Genomic DNA, 10,038 nt, shown 5'->3' on the forward strand with positions numbered 1-10,038 from the left:
CCTTGTTTGGATTATTTTGCTTGATATACCAGTCTCGAGTTGTGGATTTCTTGTTGCTAATTTCGCTTGTATTTTTAGTTGAGATTGATATTTAGCGATTCATAATCTGGGATACGAGATATATACATAAGGATTTCCTTGTTTGGATTATTTCGCTCGACGTACCAATTCTCGTATTATGAATTTCTAAATACCAATTTCTGTTTAGCACTGTATTAATGACTTTATATTTATATGTACTAACCTATATTTTCTTATATACTACTACCCCTTCCCCCTGGGGGGTAGTAGAGATGATCTCGCTAGAGCTTTGATGCTCATTGTTTCCCCTCTTTTTAGGCGACGAGTCAAGCGTATGGAGTGTTGTAGGTTGATAGAGACGCATCTTAGCATCCATCTTAGTTGTTTTATTAGTAGTTATTTATAGAGATCCACAGTAATAGTTCATTTTTAGACTTTAGAAATTATATTTTTATTTTGTAATGGTTGTGTGCCTTAGATAGATTTCTTTTGACTCTTGATTATGAGACTTGGTACATTTATTACGGTTTAGAGATATTCTTATACTATTTCATTTGGGTTCATGTGTTGATCATTCTCATACTTCTTCTGTGCATATTCTATTCGTGTACTATTTCTATTATTTGCATGTTTTGTACCTTCACCTACTTGTTGCTCTGCTAGAAAGATAGTAATTATGATGGTAAAACATGTCATTGCATGGTGTTGGTACTTGGCAGGTTTGACAATCTAAGTTTTACCTTGGACTATAGTCTTGTGTGAATCCTAGGGTGTCACACGAACAGAAGCTTTTTCTGTTTTGTGCATGTTTTTTGTGACTGTGTTGTGTTCGAGTAAAACCCCAAAAATTTGATCTGAGTTGGTTTGGGGTATTTGAGGCCCATATTCATTTTTTCTGATATATATACACATTGTTCATGAGATTTTTAGTTTTCTTAAAACCCTAGTAGCCACCAAACACTTCCATAAAACCCTAGTTTGATTTTTAAAAGAGTTTAAGGGCGTTTGGAGCGGGATTTTGGTTTGCTTTGGGTTTTGGCTTAGAGATCTACCTAGGAATTTCATCTTTCATGTTTTGCATCAAGTCTTAGATGAGTTTCATCTCTACTAATCTATCTCCCCTATTTTTAAACGATTTAATGAGATTTTAATGTGATTTCTTGGGCCTAATTAACTAGTTTGGATATAAAAAGCAAATCTTTTGTATTATATGTATAAGACCAAATCTTTTCATGTTTAAAAGATTAAGAACGAAATTACATAGATGTTTTAAGATCTAAAAGTATTTAATAACATTGTTTAATTGAGTTTGATGATTTGTTCTTCGTATCGATGTTTCGTGCAAGTTTAAATATGATTTATTATGTGATTAATCATGTTTCATATGTTTGACAATCTCCAGAGATGTAAATCTGATGTCTACAATGTTCTACACATGGTTCAGCACGAATTAAACAAGTTTGAGTCAAAAACACGCACGAACACAGCATAGACCTGCACTGAACAGGTTCTGGAACCACATCCGGTCAACCACGCCTAAGTGGCAATCGATCGCGTGCCAAGCAGAGGCCTAGGCAGCTTTAGGATCGCGGCGCGGTCAACCACCGCTTTATCACGGTTGACCGCCAGTCAGCCAAACAGCCTGTGCATGTTTTTGACCCATGTTTTTGTTTTCGAGGGATTTTCTCGATCTTTTCCAGTTATGCTATAATACTTATGAGCTGTTTAACATCGGTGATGTTTGTGAACACCAGATATTGATACACACATTGAGATATATGCACGGACACTTAGTTTATGTTGATGTGATATGTATAGTCAATATACATGACACATGATGAGTTGATAAATATTGAGATAATAAATGATAGCATGTAGTTCATCAGTTATGGATGCACAGTGTGGTTGTTTACCCCGTAATGAGACCTCGGCTATACCACACTACGAGTATTTGGTTGTTTTTCCCGTAATGAGACCTCGGCAGTACCAGTACTCGAAGATGATCGATGGTTTCTAGGTTGGGCTGATATGCCTACACTTCGTAGTACGATCATCTGGATGCATAACTGGAAAAGGGGAGATAAAACCTATTACCGTAGAATGATTGAGTAAGGATGTTAATCCATATGTTAATGTGAGAACCTTATAAGAGTATCGTTGAGTGATAAAGACATATATATATATATATAGTTGTAGTTTGCTCCCATGATAAATTACACAAGATTAGGGTATACCTTTGATGCGTGGCATACATGATATGGACTATGGTGGTTTTTAGTTGGGTGATATTTCCTTATGATTACGTCAACTACCCGAGGGTAGTTCGAGATGTGACTTTTATTCATTATGGTTGAGGTTTGCAGTATTTTTCCTTTATGTGTTGTATCTCATTCATAAGATTGGAATTGATATTTATTGATCTATAATTTGAGACATGGTATATACATAAGGGTTTCCTTGTTTGGATTATTTCGCTCGACGTACTAATTCTCGTGTTGTGGATTTCTAGATACCAATCTTCATTTATAGTTATATGAATGATTTTATACTTATATTTACTGATTTTATTTTCTTATATACTCCTACCCCTTCCCTCTAGGGGCGGTGGAGATGATCTCGTTAGCGCTTTAACGCTTGTTGTTTTTCCCCCTTTCAGGCAAAGAGTCCAGCGCACGAAAAATTATAGGTTGCTGGGATTGCATCTTAGATTCCATCTAGTTATTTACATTTGTAGTTATTTCAGAGCTCCACATATAGTCATCTATTTTCAGACTCTAGATTTGTATTTTATTTTTGTAGAGGCTGAGTACCTTAAAGAGATTTACTTTGACTCTTTATTTTGAGACATGATATATTTGTTATAGTTCAGAGATATTCGTACATTATTTTGTTTAGGCCCATGGGGTGTTTATTCTCATATTCCTTCTATGATTGCTCTGTTCATATACTACTTCATTATTATTTTCCTGTTTGTACCTACACTTGTTTGTTGACTCTACTAGAGAGATAGTAACTATGATAGTAAAACATGTCATAGCATGGTGTTGGTGCTTGGCAGGTTTGACAATCTAGGTTTCACCTTGGATTGCAGCATTGTGTGAACCGTGAGGCATCATAGTTAGTATCAGAGCTCTAGTTCCGATATCCTTAGAATTATTCCTATGTCATATTGTGAAACTAGGATAGAGTTTCCTAAGAATCATGTATAGAGTCTGCTAGGAATTTCTAGTATGAGTGAGGACGTAATATATATAAATATATATATAATATATATATATAGTATGTATAATATAATATATATATATATATATATATATATATAATATATATAATATATTATATATAATTATTATGAGCAAAACTTCTGTCAAACTTAAGTGGCGTCCACGTAAGTTTCTTAAGTCATTGATGAATTACTAGATTGAACACATTGTGGATGATCCGCTCCGTTAAACTTGATTCTAATATCTAAAAACCCCAACACACCAAATTTGGGGTGACCCGTCGTAGTTTGACCATCTCATCCACTCGTATAATTTTAACGGTTCGAATGAATAGAACTTTTACATGGCTCGACGGGAGGGTCAAACCACAACGGGTTTACCCAAATTTGGTGTGTTGCGGGTTTTTAGAATAGTAGATCAAGGTTTAACGGAGCGGATCATCCACAATGCGCTCAATCAAGTGATCATCAATGACTAAGAAACTTAGTGGACGTCACATGTAAGTTGACAGAAGTTTTGCCTATTATATATATATATATATATATATATATATATATATTATATTATATATATATATATATATTATATATTATATATATCATTATTATTATAAAATATATATAATATTATATATATATATATATATATATGATATATATATATATATATATATATATATATATTACACATTATGAGATGAATGTCAACAGTGGACCTCGGCACTACGGAGTCTGCTAGAATTTCTAGTATGAGTGAGACTAATATATATATATATATATATATATATATATATATATATATATATATATATACACACACACATGAAAATTACAAATAAAAAATTATGAACTATTTGCTTGAGCTATAAAGCAGGTTGTTGGTGATAAGTGATACAATTTTTGTATTGGTATATGTTATGATATTTATGCTTAAGATCCTATTTATAAGCTCTACTTCTAAACTTATAGATGTAGGGAAGAGGATGTGTACGCAGAGGTACCCGTGCTCAGGGAGCTGAGCAAGATGATAGAGAGCCTAAGCCATAGCAGGCTTCACAGTACTTAGTGGATCTCATAGCTCCTTTGGCAGCTCGAGTGGCAGCGATTGAGAAGCAGTTAGCAAATCAGGCTCAGCAGTAGGCACCACACCCATTTGGGAGGTGACACCAGAGGAGACACTGATAGATACACCACCACCACCAGTTGATGATGGAGTTGCTAAGTAGAAAGCTTGGTTTTGTCTGGTAGAGAGATACCAGAAGTTGAAGGCACCAGAGTTTCATGGTTCGTTGGATTCCATTGCTGCACACAAATGGAAGAAAGATGTGAGCAACATTTTGGATATGCTTAATGTGAATACTGTGCAGAAGCAGAGGCTAGCTGCTTTAAGCCTCAAGGGCGATGCAGGATGATGGTATCGGCTTCGTTTCACTCCAGAGCAGAGGATGATGGTTTCATGGGAGACGTTAGTATACTTCTTCAACGAGCAGTATGTGTCGGCTGTAGCAAAAGCCGAGTAGGAGTTAGAGCTAGCCCGATTGGAGCAGAAGGATATGTCCGTGATAGATTTTAAGAGTAAATTTATGACACTACTTAGATTCACGGGCATGTGGCACACCGAGGAGCGGCAGGCTTAGATGTTTATGATAGGGCTTCACCTAGGTTTACGTTGATATTTGGTATCACTAAGATTTTTGTCAGTGCGGGAGGTAGCGGATGCCGCCATGGCTTAGGAGATAGAGACAACTATGTTCCTAAAGGGAAATGATGGAAATGTTAAATCAGGACAGCCCGAGGATAAAGGTAAAGGTAAAAGGCCTTTTGTAGGATCAGGAGAACCCTAGTAGTAGGGTAAGGGTCCACATTAGCAGGGTCCTTATAAGAAGGGACATCAGTAGGATCAGAGGCCACCATAGCAGCATAGATTTTAGGGAACTTATTTTAATTGTAATAAGTTGGGACACATAGCAGCAGAGTGCTATAGCGCACCTACATTAGGCTAGCAGAGCAAGAATCAACACCAGCAGTAGCAGCAGCATCATGCTTAAGGCCAAGGTTAGGGCTAGCAGTTAAGGATTGAGGCACCGCCAATAGTCCCAAGGATTAAGGGATAGGTGCGTGCTATTCAGGAGTCCCAGCAGGGATAGATAATCCCATACGTTTCAGGCGATGTAGCGCAGCAGCCTTCGGCTACTGGTAGAGTATATGCAATTGTTCCTCGCGACCATGGCACGAGAGAGGCAGTAGTAGAAGTTACGTTCCTTGTAAACACCTTTCAAAAACATATTCTTTTTGATTCTAGTGTTTCGCATTCCTTCATCTTCTATGAGTTTATGGTTAGACTTCAGCTTGTAGCGTAGATGTTAGATATTCTGTTATCTGTATCTACTCCTTTGGAAGAGGTGTCTCTTTTAGAGAGTATTTGTAGGAGATGTGTCATCAGCTTAGATGATTCTGAGTTTGTGATTGATTAGATCATGTTGCATATCTCTGAGTTTGATGTTATCATTGGTATGGATTGGTTATCTTCCTACTATGTAAGTATCGACTGTTTTGCGAAGACAGTCAGCTTGCGAGCTTGTGATGGATCTTAGTGGTAGCGACCTCACAGGGTAACCAGATTACGGAGTCATTTCTAACATACATCGAGGAGGTGATGTTACAGGATTAGGGCACAGATTTGAGTGAGACGTGAGTGGTCTCAGAGTATCAGGATGTCTTCCAAGTTATACCAGGTTTACCTCTAGTAAGATAGGTCAAGCTTTGCATAGAGTTGTAGCCAAGCACCACACCAATTTCCCCAGCACCTTACCGTATAGTGCCTGCTGAGATGAGGGAGCTTTAGATCTAGTTAGATGAGTTGTTGTCTCAGGGTTCCATTCGCCAGGGTCATTCTCCATAGGGGCGCCGGTCCTTTTCGTGAAGAAGAAGGACGGGAGCACGCGATTGTGTATTAATTATCACGAGTTGAACAAGGTCACCATCTGGAACAAGTATCTACTACCGAGGATTGATGACTTATTCGACCAATTGCAGGGAGCATAGTGTTTCTCAAAAATAGATCTTCGTTCCGATCATCATCAGTTGTGGGTTCGGGAGATGGATGTTCCCAAGACCGCTTTTTCGACTCGATATGGATCTTTCGAGTTTCTTATTATGCTATTTGGGCTGACCAATTTACCCACGGTATTCATGGATTTGATGAATCGAGTTTTTCATCTATATTTAGACCAGTTCGTGATAGTGTTTATCAACGATATCCTTATTTATTCAAGGTCAGAGGCCGAGCATGAGCAACATTTTCGGCACTACAGACTTTGCGAGAGCACCAGTTGTACGCTAAGTTTAGCAAATGTGAATTTTGGTCACCTAAGGTCAAATTTTTGGTCCATGTTATCAGCCGGGAAGGCATTGAGGTAGATTCGGCTAAGGTGGAGGTCATTCTTGATTGGGAGACGCTAAAGACCAATACCGGGATTCTTAGCTTCTTAGGTCTAGAGGGCAATTACAAGAAATTTATCCAGACTTACACGCCTTACGAAGAAGTGTGTACAGTTTGTTTAGGGCACAGAGTGCAAGGAGGTCTTTGAGACTTTGAAAGCTAAGTTGACTTCAGCGTTAGTGTTGATTCTTCCAAGCATTGACAAGATTTTTGTTGTCTGCACTAATGCATATTTATCGGGTCTTGGAGGTGTTTTATGCAGACCTAGAGAGTTGTGGCCTATATTTCGAGGCAATTGAGGACTCATGAGAAGAATTAACCTACTCACGATTTGGAGTTAGCAGCAGTAGTCTTCGCACTGAAGATTTGGAGGTATTATTTGTATGAAGTGTAGTTTGAGTTGTTTATAGATCACCAAAGCTTAAAATATCTCTTTTCACAGAAAGAACTCAACCAAAGGCAGCAGCGATGTGTCGAGTTTATTAAGGATTATGAGTTCTCTATACAATACCACACGAGAAAGGCGAACGAGGTAGCGGACATATTGAGTAGGAAGCATCATCGCAGACTTGCAGCTTTGAGGTGCTCATTACATCAAAATCTTTATACCCTCAGCCTCTATGATTTCAAGCCAGATATTGGCGAGAGCAGTGCTTTCTTAGGAGCTTTATCAGTGCAGTCATCTTGGAGCGATAGAGTGGTCGAAGCTCAGCTAGGGGATTCTTGGATTCAAACCCATAAGGGGGATATTTCTACAGAGCCCAAGGCTGATTGGACTATTAGATCAAATGGAGGTCTTTGGATGAAGGGCCGATTAGTTATGTCGAACAATCCATAACTAAAGAGGGACATATTTGATGAGGCGTATCATACCAGGTATACTGTGCATCAAGGCACAACGAAAATGTACAACGACTTGAAGAGGCATTTTTGGTGGAGTGTCATGCGTAGAGAGGTTACAAAGTATATGGGTAAGTGCTTTACTTGCCATCAAGTGAAGGTAGAACATCAGAGACCTGTAGGAATCCTACAGCATTTACCCATTACTGAGTGGAAGTGGGTAGATATTTCCATGGATTTTATCGTAAGGTTACCTAAATCAAAGAAAGAAAATGATTCTATTTCGGTTATAGTAGAGAAGTTGACGAAGTCGACGCACTTCTTACCTATGAAGACGACTTATATAGCAGAGACGTATACAAGGATGTTTATCCGGGAGATAGTTCGATTGCATGGAGTCCCGAAGATGATTGTATCTGATCGAGGCTTAGTTTTTACATCTCATTGCTGGAGGAGTTTCCAGAATGCATTCGGAAGCCATTTATCATTTAGTAGTGTCTTCCACCCCCAGACAAATGGTCAGATAGAAAGGGTAAATCAGATATTAGAGGATATGCTGCGAGAATGTGTGATTGATTTTTAGGGTAGCAGGGAGGACCACATCCCATTGATTAAATTTTCATATAATAATAGTTATCAAGCTACTATCGGAATGACGCCGTATAAAGCATTGTACAGGAGGCCTTACAGATCACCTATATATTAGGCAAAGCCAGAGGGTAGCCTATTGTTGGGCCGGAGCTTGTTAGACAGACCATAGAGAAGGTGGCATTGATTAGAGAGCACATTCTTACCGCTCAGAGTTCGAAAAAGAGCTATGCGGATCAGAGGCGATGACCTCTAGAGTTTCATGTCAGAGACTTAGTCATGTTGAAAGTATCACCAATGAAAGGCGTTCAGTGATTCGGTAGACGAGAAAAGCTTGTCTCGAGATATGTTGGTCCATTCAGGATTATTGAGCGTATTAAAGTGGTTTTTTATAGATTAGATCTTCCAGCATCAATGTCGAGTGTACACGATATCTTTTATGTTTCAATGCTCAATAAGCATTTAGGTGACGAAGAGCAGCAGAGGGTGATTGATCCATCAGAGATCGAGATCCAGGATGATTTGACTACCGTAGAGATTCAAGTATGCATTCTTGCTAGAGAAAATAAAAAGATTAGAAACAAAGTTATTCCATTAGTGAAAGTTTAATAGAACCGGCAAGAAGCCGAAGATGCTTCTTAGGAGTGCGAGGAGGATGTACGTCGCGACTACCCACACCTATTTGAGCAGGTAAGATGTTGATGTTTGAGTATGCTTCTATGCATTTATGTTTATATATGTTGCTCAGCCACATTTATATTTAACGCTAGAATGAGTCACTCAACACTTAACTCCTAATCATACGGAACATATGGTATATATATTGGGGGTTTCTTGTTTGGATTTTTTGCCCGACGTACTAGTTCCATTTAGTTAGGGGTTAAGTGAAAGGGCATGCATTTTAGATCGTTATGTTTAAATGTTTTCTTATGTTTCGAATATGGGGAATAATGGTACGAGATGTGTACGGGAGGGTTTCCTTGTTTGGATTATCCCCACTTAGTGCTTTCCTCGTATTATTAATCTTCAAGATACAATCACGGAATTTCGAGGACGAAATTCTTTTTTAAGGGGGGTGAATGTAAAAGACCGAAATTTTGAGATAATATAATTTAATATGTGATTAATTATTATAAGTGGATATTTATTGAGATAATTATCATTAAATAGAGTATGAGTACATTAACAAGTATTTTGAGTATAAACAAGTCCATACATGAGAATAGAATGAGTCGAAAACATGCACAAAGGAAAAATCTTGAGGAACTAGAAATTTTCAGTCCGGTCGACCGTCATGGTCGACCGCAGTTCGATCAATCGCCGCGGTCGACCGCGGACCCTACTTTCTGTTTTTCCTGATCTGAGTTGGTTTTTAGTATTTGAGGCCTAGATTCATTTTCTATGATATATATACACATTATTCACGAGATTTTTCAGTTTTCTTAAAACCCTAGCAACCACCAAACACTTCCACATAACCCTAGTTTGATTTTTGAAAGAGTTTAAGGGTGTTTGGAGCAGGATTTTGGATTGTTTTGGGTTTTGGCTTGGAGATCTACCTTGGAATTTCATCTTTCACGTTTTGCATCAAGTCTCATGCGAGTTTCATCTCTGCTAATCCCTCTCCCCCATTTTGAACGATTTAATGAGTTTTTAATGTGATTTCTTGGGCCTAATTAACTAGTTTGGATATAAAAAGCAAATCTTTTATTTAATGAGTTTTTAATGTGATTTCTTGGGCCTAATTAACTAGTTTGGATATAAAAAGCAAATCTTTTGTATTATATGTAGATTTCTTGGGCCTAATTAACTAGTTTGGATATAAAAAGCAAATCTTTTGTATTATATGTATAAGACCAGATATTTTCAGGTTTAAAAGATTAAGAACGAAATACAAAGATGTTTTAAGATCTGAAAGTATTTA

The sequence above is a fragment of the Asparagus officinalis genome, chromosome 3 (assembly GCF_001876935.1).
Source record: "Asparagus officinalis chromosome 3, Aspof.V1, whole genome shotgun sequence".
Lineage (NCBI taxonomy): Eukaryota > Viridiplantae > Streptophyta > Magnoliopsida > Asparagales > Asparagaceae > Asparagus > Asparagus officinalis.